Source organism: Rousettus aegyptiacus, unplaced genomic scaffold (genome assembly GCF_014176215.1).
Source record: "Rousettus aegyptiacus isolate mRouAeg1 unplaced genomic scaffold, mRouAeg1.p scaffold_m13_p_3, whole genome shotgun sequence".
NCBI classification, from domain to species: Eukaryota; Metazoa; Chordata; class Mammalia; order Chiroptera; family Pteropodidae; genus Rousettus; species Rousettus aegyptiacus.
The window spans coordinates 104,146,383-104,161,452 of record NW_023416306.1 but is presented as its reverse complement, the minus strand read 5'-3'; the positions used below and the strand labels follow the sequence as shown (position 1 = coordinate 104,161,452).

Below are 15,070 nucleotides of genomic sequence, written 5' to 3'. Positions count from 1 at the left end.
CTTTATCTCTCCTTGTAAAAAATTAAAAACAAGACTGCTTTTGATTTTTCAGTGTTTTTACCATTTATTAAATATCAGAAGATTAATGCATTACTGTAGTATGTGTAGGATCTCTGAAAGACAAATGTGTGACTCCCAAGGCTTTTCCACATAGAATAAAGATATATCTATATAAAGAGAATTAGGTTATCATAGCCATTGTGTTAGTGTGTGCATGTGTATGTGCCTCTGTGTGTGTGTGTGTGTGTGTGTGTGTGTGTGTATGAATCTATGTACTTGTGAATATTTTTCTTCTGGGATCTTGATATATATCTTGAGGAATACAAATTATAACACTTTTCAGGATTGAAAATGAGTAGAACTATCAGCAATCAACATCAAACTCATTATTTTTATTTTTATTTTTTTTAGCTTAGGAACAAGCAGGAAACTGCCTTCTTTGCTCAGTGTCTATTAGAGTCTGGATAAAACACTGGATAAAACACATCAGATAAAAATAGGAAATAAATCTGAACTATAATGTTGTTTGGAAACTTCTAGCTTTTTGCCTAAAGATGTATTTTTTTTTTTATGTCAAGCAGCACTAACTCTTGGCAAATTAATAGCAGCTTTTAATCTGAGTTGAAACTAGAGATGATGGCTCTATTATTCACATATGAACACCTGAACCTTAGGCACTACTGCTTTAACAAACAACATAGTTCAGCTGAAATAGACTTTTACTGTATATTATCAGGCAGGTGAATTTAATGTGAAACTCATTTCCATAATTAGGGCTATTGAGAGTGTCACTGTAATTATGGTTACTTACAAAAAAGTTTCTTTCTAATTATCATGGAGGGTGTGCTCTCAGTGGATTAATGATAGCATTACCACCGCCAAGCCAGACTCAGGATTAAATAGGCCAAACATCTGCTGCTGTGACATCTACCCAGTGCACTTTATGGTGATATATTAGGTCAGGCCTTTCCTGATTTATCCTTAAAGGCCATGCTTACCTCAATTAGTTAGAAAGTTTTGTAAAAGTGGACTTAAAGCCTGGATTAGTGGGACAAGTCAATTTTCCACTTTATTTTGCAAGTAGAAATGGAATATCATGCATGGAACAAGGTAAATGCTAAATGTTAACTTCATATGAAATTTATTTTAACTTTAAACATTTTTTTTTTCTTTAACATTTTGGAGTAAAATTGACCAGGAAGGAGAATTGATTTTTAAGCTTTTAAATTTTCATTGTGAAAACCATGAATTGATCCAGGAGAAATAGGAATTCCTTGGGGGAAAGAAGGTGGCCCTTTTGTCTTTAAATTGTAGACTTAGGCATTGAGAAGTGAGGTGAATTATCTCCTTACGCATAAATGTTGCAAGTCATATTGATTAGGACAGTACAGTTTTTAGGGGTTAGATCTGAGTTGGACAGGATCCATAGAATAATTCTGTTAATATACAAATCCCTTTTAGTTAGGTAAAACAAAAAAAAAGCTATAAAATATTTATTGCTTGATTTTAAATTATTTATTTTATAAATGATTATACTTTTTCCAAAGAGGCAAGCTTACACTGGAAACAGCTGACCTTAATAAAGAAGCTGGCCAATTGTCATGAAAACTTCTACGTAAAAATATATATATATTTTTCCAATATGAGTTTATTTTAATATGACTGACTAATATTCTGTTGAGATAGGTTTTACAAAGGATGTTCCAGTCTGTGGCAATGTAATGAGCCAGTGGAATCCTTGTGTGATTTTATGTGTTGAAAAAGTTTGTTTAGGGGTTTCCAGTACAGCATGTATGGAACTGAGAAGTTGCCACTTGATTCTAACAGCAAATACGAAGGTGAACAAACTAAAATCAATAACTCCTTTTATATCCATCAGAGAAGTGAGATCACAGAGCAAACTGCTGATTCCAGATTGGAGAGAGAGGCAGATGCAAAGAATCACAACCTACTGGATCAGAAACCCATGAGCAGCAACCTCCATGGGAACCAGCACCAGGGTAGAAAAAATTGAACTGTAATTGATAAATTGCTAGAGGCTCAATGTGGACAAGTCTGAGAGATAAAAATTCCTGGGAGACCCAGTCATGGAAAGGTCTCACACATTTGTGAGTGTGGGGTCCTCACAATGAATATTGGAAAAATCCCCTCATGGTTTCAGCAGGGGGAAGGCAAAAGAAACCATCTTGAAATCCTTCAGAGTATTCGGTTTTTCACAAGGCCTTCCCTCAGAAGAAACTTTTTTTTTTACCAGAGTCTAACCTGCTGAGGTTTTATCAGAGCCTGCCTAACTTACTTGAAGGATCCCTTCTAGCCATCCTGTGTAAAGGAGGAGAAAAAACAAACTGGGAAGCACTAGTGAAATTTACAGTCCAGAAGCACACCAAAAGATGGAGATGTACTCATAAGACAAGAGAACAAGCACTTCCCCTTCCCCTACACCTTACCATCACACCACAAAATGCTTATTTGCCAAAGTTCCTTTAACCTAGTACATCATATCTAGACTTCAACAAAAAATTACAAGGCATACTAAAAGGCAAAAACACACAGTTTAAAGAGACTGAATAAACATCAGAACTAGAGTCAGATATGGCAGACATGTTGGAATTCTCAGACAAGAATTTAAGACAACTACGGTTAATATGCTGAGAGATCTAATGAAAAAAGTAGACAATATGCAGGAACAAATGAATAATGTAAACAGAGAGATGAAAGTTATAACAAAAAAAAAACATGAGAGATCAAAAACACTAACAGAAACGAAGAACATCTATAATAGGCTCATTTGTAGACTGGATGCAGCTGAGGGGAGAATCTTTGAACTTGAGGATATGACAATAGAAACTTCCACAACTAAAAAGCAAAGAGAATAAAAGACTGAATAAATCATAACAGGATATCCAAGAATTGTGCGACAGTTAACAAATATTAACATACGCATAACTGTAATACCAGAAAAAGAAGAAGGGAACAAAAGCAACATTTAAAGTAATAATGACAGAGAATTTCCCCAAATTAATGTCAGACACCAAACCATAGATCTAGGAAACTTGGAGATCACCAAAGAGGATACCCATAAAAATAAATAAATAAGATAAAACAAAACAAAAATGTAAACCTAGGCATATCATTTTCAAAAGTCAGGAAAGTGAAAATAAAAAAAAAAAATCTTTAACAAAACCAGAGAGCGAGAAAATCAGCTTACCTATACAGGAGCAAAGTTAAGAATTACATCTGACTTCTCCTCATAAACCATGCAAGGAAAAAGAGTAGAGTGAAATATTTAAAGTGTTGAGAGAAGAAAACTACCAATCTAGGGAGATGTGCTCCTATGAGCATAGGAAGAGAATGCAACTCCTCAGTCTTAGGACAATCTCTTCTTTCACTCTGGGATCTCGGATATCAGAGGGCCCTGCATATTCAGATTGAACAAACAGGAGGATAAGTGATGTAGATCCAGTTTTTCTCCTTTTTGATCTACTGCAAACATGCCTCCTCTGCTGAGAGTATTAAAGCTTTGAAGCTGTGTAAGAGTCAGAAATTCACAGTGGGGTGTATAGGGAGGCATGCATGATGGATTTTCTACAGCAGCAGGGATAGAATCTGTTGCTCATCAAAGGCTGGAAAGCAGCCCTCCCTAAGAGGCCGAGACAGAAGAAAATGAACTTGGAGTGAAGAAACACATGATAGAAAATGTGGGTATCTTCAAAGAAATATGAAAGTTAAAGATTAAGGGAATGCATGAACTCCATTCTGAGGTCTGCTTTTCTAGGTAGCAATATTTTCATAGACATGTAAAAGCCCTAGACATATCCAATAGATATTCTCCAGCCCTAGAGAATATCAATAGATATTCTGAAGCCTAGAGATAGTGAGTGATTTGCTCAGAATGACTCAGGTAGTTATCAGCAGTCCAGGATATTCGAGCACTTACCACATGAGCACTCTTTCCATAAAAACGCAAGCTGTGTTGTTTCCTTTACCCTTCTGTTCAGTTTTTCTTCTGCTGATGAAATCGAAACCATGCTGCAGTATGCAAATTCCCAAGAAAGAGAGAATCTATATATATATTTTTCTGTTAGAATATATATATCAAATAAATACTTTTTTTCTGTTAGAAAATAATTTGTTGAAAAATTTATATTGAAATTCTTATAACCAAGAGAAAAAAGTTGGCTTCTGTCTTTCTCAGAAGCCAACTGTAACACGAGTATTTATTAGGAAATGCTTCCATAAAAGACTGGTTAAAGGCATGGGCAATGGGCTAGGGAAAGAAAGGAAGGCACTCAGACAAGGCTCACAGAAAATGACTAGCGGAGGTCCCCAGGGCTTTTTGAAGACCATGTACGTCACACTACAGAGTTGTCCCCAGGTAGAATGTTGGAGTATTTATTTACACACACTTACATGTCATTCTTTGGTTTAGGGCTCCCTCAGGGTGAGGGGAATGAATTCCCAAGCACTTTTAGCTTTCCTTATGCACAAAACAAAGCAGATTCTAGCAGCCTGAAGGAAGCCCAGGAAAGACTCACAACTGGCTGTTGGAATTGAAAAGCACATCAGTGACTGGTATGAACGAACATGGCAAAGGGATCCAGGGCAATATGGCAGAGCACTGATTGCTTCTGCTACAGCTTTTAAATGAACTTTTCCTCTAACAAAATTCTCTGATGCAGTGATGGCATGGCGAAACTCTGGTATGCAAACAATGTATTTCCTTGGGCTGTCTGACGTCTGACATGTGGCTCATAAAAAACTAATTCATATGCCTTTTTTTGGAAAGTGATTTGGCAATATATATTAAAAGTCTTAAATATAGACAAAATTTTTCTAATAGAAATCATAGGTATCACTTATTTATTAAGTGCTTATTATATTGCAGACAGCATGCTATGTGCTTTACTTGAATTACCTAAGCCTTCCAACAATCTGATAAGATAGGTACTGTTCCTCTCATTTTATAGGTAAGGAAATGGAAGTTTATTGATTGAGTTACCTGAGTCTCATAGCTATGAGTATGAAAACTAGAATTTGAACCAGATTTTCTTGCCCCCAGATACTGCACTTGATCCTAGCACCATTTGCATTAAATAATTAAGGATAAGTACAAATATTCATCCATAATAATTTTCTTACAATGTTGTCATTTTAAAAAGTTGGGAAAAATATTCATGTCCAACAACTGAGGTTCTGTTGGAGAATTTGTGTTAAAATTCTATGATGGGATAATTTTTAACACTTAAAAGTAATGTTGAAAATCCATATTTTGTTTGACAGAAAGATGTTTGCTGTATAACATTAAATTTTAAAAAGCAGGTTCAAAGCAACTGAGTGTGTTTCTATTTCTGTGAAAAACCAAAAACCCAAAGATCCAAAAAACCAAAACCTCAAAACCAAAAACAGAACCAAACTCTACACGAGTGGTCAGTAAGCCATGTGAAATAGCGGCTCCAGAACTGAATGATATTGCTGACCATCCCCTTCTAAAGGCCTATGAAATAATCCACTCACCTCACTCATTCTTTTTTGAGGCATCCCCCCAAAGTAGTGGGAGACTGCATTTGTTTTGTAATTTGTTGAAGCTGACACTTCAAATGGAAGAGGAAGACCTGCCTAAAATTGTGTCAATAAGGTGATTTAACCTTCTTTTATACTCACTTCCTTCATGAGGTTTGTGCACTGTGATCTTGGTACCCCCTGCCTGGAATATTCTTCTCCCACCAAAGCTACTTGGTTAATTCCTATCTCAGCCCTAGCATCATTTCTCCACGGAAGCCTTGCTTTGTTCACTGGGTCCAGTTCTTATTCTGTTTTCTCCTTGAACTATATCTTACTATTCAGAGACAGATTTACTTTATTTGTGTTATTATCTTCTTAGTGCTGGTCTCTTTGACTAGGCTGTAATGTCTGTGAGTGCAGCAAGGACCACGCTCTTCTTTGTAGCTTCAGAGGGAAATTGTGGTGGAGCACAGAAGTTGTACACCAAAAATTTTAGCTAAGTGATTGACTACAAAAATGAATGAATATTTGGAGGTATACTCCCTAGTCCAGTGTGGGAGGGTGAAAATGGAGGAGTAGTCACTTTTTAGACCACTCTGATTAACTTAAACATGCAGTACTAGAAATTCAGGGGATTCTAACCTTCTCTTTCAATTTATTATTTTCTAGCCCTGGTCTATTACATCCTTTTCACAGAAACCACTCAACACAAGGTAGGCAATGCTAAGTGACCATCATTTTTTTCCCTCTTCTCATGTTTTTCCTTCACATTTTTTCCCATCCATCACCTTCTCTCTTTACTTCATTATCATCTGCCTCCTTTCTTCTCTTTCTTTATCCTCCCTTTTCTTCAATTTTTGAAGATTTATTCATTCGACAGAATTTATCGAGTGCCTACTTTATGCTAAACACTGTGCTGGGTGTGGCAAATATAGACATTAAGCCTTAATAAGTTTTACCTATCAATTAGAGGGAGATAGAAATATAAACAAAGAATTGAGAGATGTTATTGGTATTGTATCACAAGTGGTTAGAGGGGAGATTGGTGTCACACAGAAAGTCGTGGTCAATTCTACCATTCTATAAAGAAAAGATTTTTAAAAGGTTTTCATGAAGGAAGTGATCGAATTTAGTTTTCTTTCCTTTTTAGCCTTACCTAAGTGTAGACATTTCAAGGGGCTCCCCATCTCTTTGTTTACAGCATTTCTTCTCTCATTTAATAAAATATATGGACACCAGATTCTACGCTGGGCACCAGACAGGACCCTAGGTAAGAAATTTAGTTTATGGACTTGTGTTCATGGTCTGTTACAAAATGTTTGGACAGCGAGAGATATATGGCTAAATGGAAAGACTCAAAATAAGATTTTCCCAAGGGCTATTCCCAAAAAGTCCAGGCATGGGCTTATAAATGACTTGTGCTCTCATGCAAGCCCCTTTTAAGTGATTTTTAAACTGCCATAATAAAAAATAAAAACAACTAAGATCTATGAAGTCTATAAAGGACCCCGTATATAGTTTAAAATCCTTCACAGATATTACTTGAGAAATAGCAGGACATTTGGGGGAAAACATCCAAAAATAAAGATCTTTATTTCTGTCACTTATATCTGCACAACTAAAACATATGGCTCCTGAGCATGAAGAGCTAAGTGTCTCTAGTGTTTTTCCTGAGCATAATGCTTAATGAGGGAGGACCTGATTACTGTGCTGAATTGAGGAAGTCACTTTGGGCAGTACTACTTACCTTTACTATACTTGGCAGATGAACAGCGACGTGCATCACTTTGGGGACAACTCACTCGCCTATCCTGGAATACTATACTGGACAGGAGAGAGACAAATAAAACTTTAAACAGAAAACTTGGTGTCATTTCAATAAGTTACAGATGTGAATGAATAGGAGGCTCTGAAAGTTGGTGTTCAGAAGAATATCATAAATCAAAATTTCTTGGGCTTTGAAAAGTTGTCTGGAGGAAATACATAATACAATTCATCTTTATTCATTTTTAAAGGATAGGAGGAGCAGTGATTTACAGAAGCCTAGAATATCATTTTGCTCTTGTCTACTGTATTGGGATCTATTCAGATTCTGTTGGTGTTATAGTTCGGTAATTCTTGGAGAAGAGCCAGAAGAACCTGGGAGAATGACAACACTACATTTGTTTCGAAGATAAAAATAGAAATTATCCCATCAACATTGAACTGCAGGAATATAATTCATCACGAAAGTGTTATGCAGAGGTACTGGACCTATTAATAGGATACTCTTTAAGGATAAAGATGATTTTAGTAAGCATTTAATGATCTAATTCGAAAAACAGTTTTTGAAATAAAGTGTCAGACAGAAATGGTAGTGTATAAGTAGTGCATCCATGCTATTTGAAGTCAGTTTTATAGACTTAAAGCTTCTATTTTCTAATAAATTATTATCTGTTTACCCTGTTTTTCCTTCTAACCTTAGCTTATCCAAAGTTAATTAAATATGTTTATACTGGCACTATCTATACTGATACTTGTGACCTTTCTATGAAGGACTAAGGGAAGAATGAAAAAAGCATTTTCCTGGATGTTAGAAATCTTAAATTCTAGGTCCAGCTCTATACCTAATAAGCTCTGCGACCTTGGGTAAATCATATAATTTTATTAATACTCAGTTTTGTCATCTATAAAATGAAGTTGGACCATATGTTTTTGAGAGTCCCTTCCATCTCTAAAATTATATTGTCCTGTCAGCTCTCATTTTTACTAATTTGGAGGAGCAATGAGCTGCTGCTATGACACAGTAGATTAATCCTCACTGTTTCTACCTAATTGGCATGGGAAGTGACAGAAACTGGGATGAGAAGAAGGGATGCAGCTGAGGGAGCTGCAAGTGGGCATGAGCTGATCGTTCTCAGTACTCTGGGTGCCTTCCTGTTGTCCATTAGCTCCACTGCCCAGATGCTCGTCACCTAACTTAAAGAAGGGATCTGACCTTGGACTCTAGTGACCTTCAGTGTATATAATTATACGTTGCCTTTGGGCTACTGTTTGTTACCTGAAGACCCTTCTTAAATATATACAAATTTCAGCATGTAATTATGGGAATGTGTCTGCTACTATGAACAAGGAAAGGGCTGTTTAAGGGTGTCTTATCTATTTCGCATTGTAGAATTATAGACTGAAAGTTTGTGCCATGGACATCTTCGGCAGTATAGGGAAGCCTCTGGGCCCACACCTTGGGGTAATGTTTTTCTGATGTAAAATAAAATATATAGGATTACAAAGAAATCAATTAAAGTCAAAACTATTCCATCCATAAACCATAGGTTAAGCACTGTAAGTATCATTTTCCACCTAGACTAAATTTCTTGAGACCGGGTATTATGTCTTTTGTTCACCGATGTGTCCTAGGTGTCTACCACAGTGAGTTGTTCAGACAGGACACTCTGTAAACACATGCCTACTCATTTAGTCACGCTATTTTGATACTGTCCCTTCTTTTACAAAGTCTGTCTCCTCCCCATTGGAGTGTGAGTTCACTGGGGATACTGAAGCATATCCACTATTGCCTCTCCAGGTTTTGCACAGTGCTTCACACATAGCTGTTGCTCAAATAATATTTATTGAATGGAAGTGAGCCTCTCACAGTTTTTGCTCTCTTCTGGCAACTTTGAATTCTGGGTAATAGGCTTTTGCTGACGATTCAGTTCTCTGGAGATGCCGAAGTCCTGAAGAACTGCAGGGGAGGGTCAGTGTGATAGTTAATATTATGTCAACTTAACATTTGAATTGGTATACTAAGTAAATTGCTCTCCCTATTGTGCGTGGGCATCATCTAATCCATTGAAGGCCTGAATAGAAAAAAGAACAAAAGGCTAAGGAAGGGGGAATTCACCACCTTTTTTTCCTGCATCACTGATTGAGCTGGAATATCTTATTTTTGGCCTTCGGACTGGGGTTTGACATCATTGGCTCCTTTAGTTCTCAGGCCTTAGGACTCAGACTGGTTTTCCTGGATCTCCAGCTTGCAGATGGCAGATCATGGGATTTCTCAGTATCCATAATCATAAGATCCAATCCCTCATAATAAATCTCTCTCTTTCTCTCTCTCCCTCTCTCTTTCCCTTTCTCCCTCCCTCTCCCCACTCATCTCTTCCCCATCTCTCTCTTCGTATAACCTCCCCCCAGCAGTCAGCAAACTTCAGTGGGGGAGCTGGCCCATCCAATCCCCTCTATGACGATATGTTTTCCTCTTTTGAGCACCATGGGGGATGTCCATAGGCCCAGGCTTGTTCTGGGTGGATGGAGTGTGGGGCTTCCTAGGAACGCAAAAAAGGTACAGTTGAAGCCAGCAGGCTGCACTTTGTGACTTCGGGTTTCTGTGTTGGGAGGGGTAGGTGCCTGTTCAGAGCGGATGGGCTAGAATCTGCTGTGAATCAAGTGTGACCCAGAGGTCAAAAGAAATAAGCCTGAGACTTTGCTGCTTCAGCCTACGATTCCCAGAGGAAGATCTCGCCGGGTCTCGGTAGTTCCATGGAAACGCGCATCAGAGTCCTGGGATGAGAAACAGCTGGGTGTCCATGGGTGCTAGAGGCATCTCTAGCAGGCTCGAAGTGAGGAATCCATCTTACACCACCTGTAAAGCAAACGCCAACTCTCTCTCGATGTTTCAGTCAGTCACAGTGCACTGGAGCCTCTCCACAGCCGCCAGGTGTGGGGAACCAGGCTCTGGACCAAAGGCTGTGCAGGGACAGACGGACCAAAGCCACGATGGTTGAATGAATTGTGCATGCATAGGCCTGCCGCCAAGTTTATTGTCTTCCAGGAGACCGAGGGCCTGAGGCAGTGACCAGGCTTAGGGTGTGGTTTCCTGGTGCCCCAATTCAACATCTGTCGAGGGCCAAGGCCGCTGTAATCTGAGCACAACGTTCCATCTCATAACCTTGGGGCCAGTTGTTCCTCCTGGCAGTAGTGAGCTGTCTAGAATTTGTCTGAGGAAACCACAGCAGCCTGTTCCTCCAGCTTTTCCCATATCTATCTATTTCTCTTTCTCTAACACAGATTCCTGACTAATACAATTAAGTGTAGTGCAGTAGAATGTGTAGGGATCTCCAAGAACAGAAAACCCAAGTTTTTTGTCTCTGCCATTACTAGCGAGACCTGAAGAATGTCCACTGCTTTCTCATGTGTGTTAGACAAGATAATCCGAAGATTCCTTCTATATTCAGATTCTTTGCACCTATGCAAAGGTCCAGAGAATCCTAGTAGAACAAATTTGCTGCATAACTGCAAATGTTTGTTTAGAATATAAGCATAGTTTCTCAAAACACTGCTCGGTAAACTTAACTTTTGATAAGAGGTTTTCAAAGCTTTTCAGTGAAGTTTAATGCATAAGATGTGTTTATAAATTCACGCCGAGGTGGCAACTCAGGAATCTGTACAGTGTTCTGGAAAATGAAATGGCTTGTGCTTCTAATGGCAATTTGGAAGGTTAGCAATGCTTGACAACTAAAGCTAACATTCTCCGTTTCTTCTTTTTTTTTTTTTCTAATTTTATTTTTCAATTACAGTTGATATACAATATTATATTAGTTTCAGGTGTACTCATTGGAGATTATGATTTTGAACATACTCTAATTGGATCAGTGAATTGGAGGACCACATAGTAGGCCAGAGAGGCTCTCTCCAGCAGGGACTCTGGGTGGATACCCAGTGGATACTGGAGGCTAGCCTGGGAGGCTAGATGTACCTTCTGTTTGACTTTGTACTTCTAAGCATATCGGCTTGCCTTTTGATTATTTAATCATAGTAAACAGTTGTTCTATAATCTGTTTTTGATAATTCCAGTTATCCACATCAATGTCTGTTTCTATTGTCTTTTTTTCTGCTGATTTTTACATGGTATCTTATTTCCTTTTGTAGTCTGCTTTTAAAATTTGCTGTATTTTCATTTGTCGTATTTTGTTCAGTGTCTTTGAAAAATAACTTTTGATGGTTCTCCATGATCTGGATGATGTTTTCTTTCTCTGGATAGGGTGTGGGTTGGCTCCTGCCAGAATCTGGGGACACTTCTAGTCAGGAATCACTTTTAGCAATGTTCAAAGTTTGGAGTTCCCTGGACCATGAAGAATATGTTTTAATAACATGAAAACCTGTGTGAAGTTTAGACTACAACCACCGTTTCCCAGATTTTTTTTTTCTTTTTGCATTAGTGACACAGCTGTCTTCACTGAATTTCTATGGTGAAAGGTAGGGTATTTGCTCCTGGTTCACTCTTTTTCTTTTTCTTTTTTTTTAGGCAAAGCAACCCTTGGTTGACCTCACAGATTGCAAGGACCTTGTCAGCTTACAATCCCTTATTTTTAAATTTTTTTTATTTTTTAGGCCTACAGAACCTGGTTTCCCTAGGTGGTCTTCCATTCAAGTACTAACTAGGCCCAACGCTGCTTAGCTTCTGAGATCAGATGGAATCAGGCTTGTTCAGGGTAGAATGGCTATAGACAACTTCTGGTTCGCTCTTATCCAAATGGCTTCATCTACTTCCTTTTCATTCCATATGGTCTCCCCAGAAAATTTTATTCAATTGTGTGATAACTATCAGGACCACTCAAATCTAAATCTATCTTCCTCTCCCAAGTGCCAGACTCATGTTTCTAACTGCTTTCTGGACTTTACATCTTGAGTTCAGTGCTATCCTCAACCGGGCTCACTTCTCCCTATCCTACTTTTCTTAATTACAATCTTCTCTCTTCCTATATTACCAACTTGCTTACGACTTTCAGTATCCAGTTGTTACTAAATTTTTTTACTGTAGTAGTTTTTGAATTTTTCCCCATTTGACTCATTTTAGCCGCCAATGCCTTAATTTAGCTTCACATATATTGCTCATCATAGAACAACTTCATTATACATTCTCCACTTGCCTCTCCAGAATCACTCTCTTTCCTTCTCTACAAATCCATTGTGCTCTGTCTACCCAGGAGACTGACCTTTATGGCCTGTACTCATAGGCCCCCTTGTCCTCTGACTTCTATTAGGCTCAGCCAGAGGGAGGCCCTGGCAGAAGATGGGAACATAGGTGAATAATGAGGGCAAGTTATTATCCTATTTTTTCCCCTCGGGGTTACCACAGGTTGCCTGCAGCCTTCTCCCGAAGACCACAGTTTCTGCTGGTTGTTGACTTTCTTACAGTTACCTCTTGCTTACAGGCAGCTGCTCTGACAGGTGGCATTCTGTTACAGGTGGCCATTCATCTGGCCTATTTAAATAATTACCCTTGCCCATTTGATTCTAGAGGTGGTAAGAACTCACAGCAATTCATTTTCCCAGATTACCACACTATCCTTTTTGGTTTCCTAAAAACCTTCTCATATATTTGTAAATAGTTTCTTTAAGTAACTGTCAATAATCCATTTCAATTGGGCCCTCTAAGTCACTCTGATAGGTTCAGTAACACACAGAGCCCTCTGTGATCTCATGCACACCTCAGAACCTTTCTCTAACTTCGCTATCCACATATCTACCCTCTAGGATATGCTGGGATATGCTGTTCCTGACACCTGAAGTGTTCATTCACAATTCATTGCCTTTTTATGTGATTTCCCTATTCCCTGGAATGTTCCTCTTCCTCCCTCTTCCCTTTTTTTGTCTTACCTGAAAAAAGTCCCTTCCAACCTTTTAGACAAAAATCAACCATTATCTCCTATTATTGTCAAAATAATTGCTGTCCCTTCATCTAGGATCACTCCTAGGTCCTGTGCCTGATAAAGGATTATACCTTCCCTCCCACTGACTTCAGGCTTATCTATGCGACTTGCTTTAGTTAATAAAATGTGAGCGGAAGTAATGCCGGCAGTTTTCATATCAGGATGGTTCTACCATCTTTCCTTTCCCTCTGCTATGAAAATGGTAATGGCATCACTCTAGCCTTGATTCTGGAGGTAGAGCAGAGATACATTTGATTCACCATAAACTAATTGTCGGTACATAATACGAATGAAGAAACAAACAAAACCTTTCACAATGTTGTTTTTTTGTAAATCACTGAATTTTGAGGTTGTTACTACAGCATAACTTGGACTAAACTTGACTGTTTTACTTTCTCCATATTGAGAGAGTTACACGAAGCTTTTTCTTCAAGAATTTTTACCTTTCACTATTTTATAATGATGTGAAAGGGGTTTGGTTAAACTAACAAGGACTTTTAAAATAAGTCATTTATCAATAGGATATAACACTAAACATTTCATTAAAATTATGTTTGAAGAATATGTAATTATGGAGGTGATTCTCATGATATGTTATTAAAAGAAAAACACTTAACCAAACAATGTCTACCATATTCCCTCTGTATTAAGTGTACATTTTCTTTTTATAGTTTTCTACATTTTCAAAGTATTGTACAATAGTCATGCGTGACTTTAATATTCAGAAGTAATATGTTATTTAAATATAACTCTCTAATGCCATCTCCAATTTTCCTAGGTGAAACTTAATATTCTTTCTTCTCTAAATACATGCGGTTTAGTGATATATTTTTGCTTGTAAATCTCTTCCTTTAAACAATATAAAAAATATACCTAACTCATAACGTTATGGGGGGAAGGGTAAAAAGAGATAATTCACGTAAAACAATTAGTATAATATCTTGCATATAGTAACCACTCAGTAAGTTCTGTTTTATAATTGTATTGTGTATTTTGTAAATTTTCAGAAATGCATATACTTTTGGAGGGGCAAAAGTTAGGTGACAGAATGACTTTTAGGATAATCAATTATTTTTATTGCCCTTAGAAGGTTGTCATCTTTTTGCGTTTTAGTCTCTATCTTCTTATATGGGTGGCTAAGGCTGTGTCTATGATATTCGAAGAAGGTCAAACATCTTTTTTTAAAAAGTGTATATGTTTTCTCTGAGTGCCTTAAGAGTTTTAGAGCCCAGATTCTTGAATAGACACCCATTGGAAGGTGCCACGAGTGTAAAAGATATGACAAATATGCAATTCATAGGGGATAAATCAAAACCCACTTATTTTTGTCTTCAATTATCTATTAAAAATTTATTAAGAGAGGGTCACCTTTTTCCTGCCATTGGATTACTTTATTTTGCCATTTATAAACAATAGATAGTTTAAGTATAAAAACATATTTTCAATTCAGAAACTTTCAGTGTCCAGTCCAAGACATTGCTCAACCCTTCATTCTTCAAAGGAAAGCCTTCTCCATGCTCTTCCCCAGTTAAGGCTGGAGGTTTGATTTGGCAGATGGCCCAACTTTGGGGAAGGGGCTATGCTTGCCTTATTTTCTCAGCTCTGCAGGTGCTCAGTGACTACTTTTTAGATACCACCAAGCTTGGGGAGTGGGAGGAAAGAAGAGGTCAAGGGATAACAGAAAAGTTTCTACCGCGTTGGTGTCTGGTAGCCTCTCTGCTTTTGTATTCTGCCTGCCAGGTTTAAAATGAATGTTTTCCTCATGGATGCTTTTTAGTGCTTTCCTGGGGCTCCATGCTGGGCTTCTCTAGACCAGTTCCCATAACTTGGATGAAACTTAATTAGGCCTGTCACTTCTCCCCACTTTCTGCTTCTCT

General features: G+C 37.9%; 1 pseudogene; it reads right to left on the bottom strand.

Moving 5' to 3' along the window:
- Window positions 1–11,870: 11,870 nt before the first annotated feature.
- On the bottom strand, window positions 11,871–11,989 carry LOC118600570 (annotated as a pseudogene).
- Window positions 11,990–15,070: the final 3,081 nt, after the last annotated feature.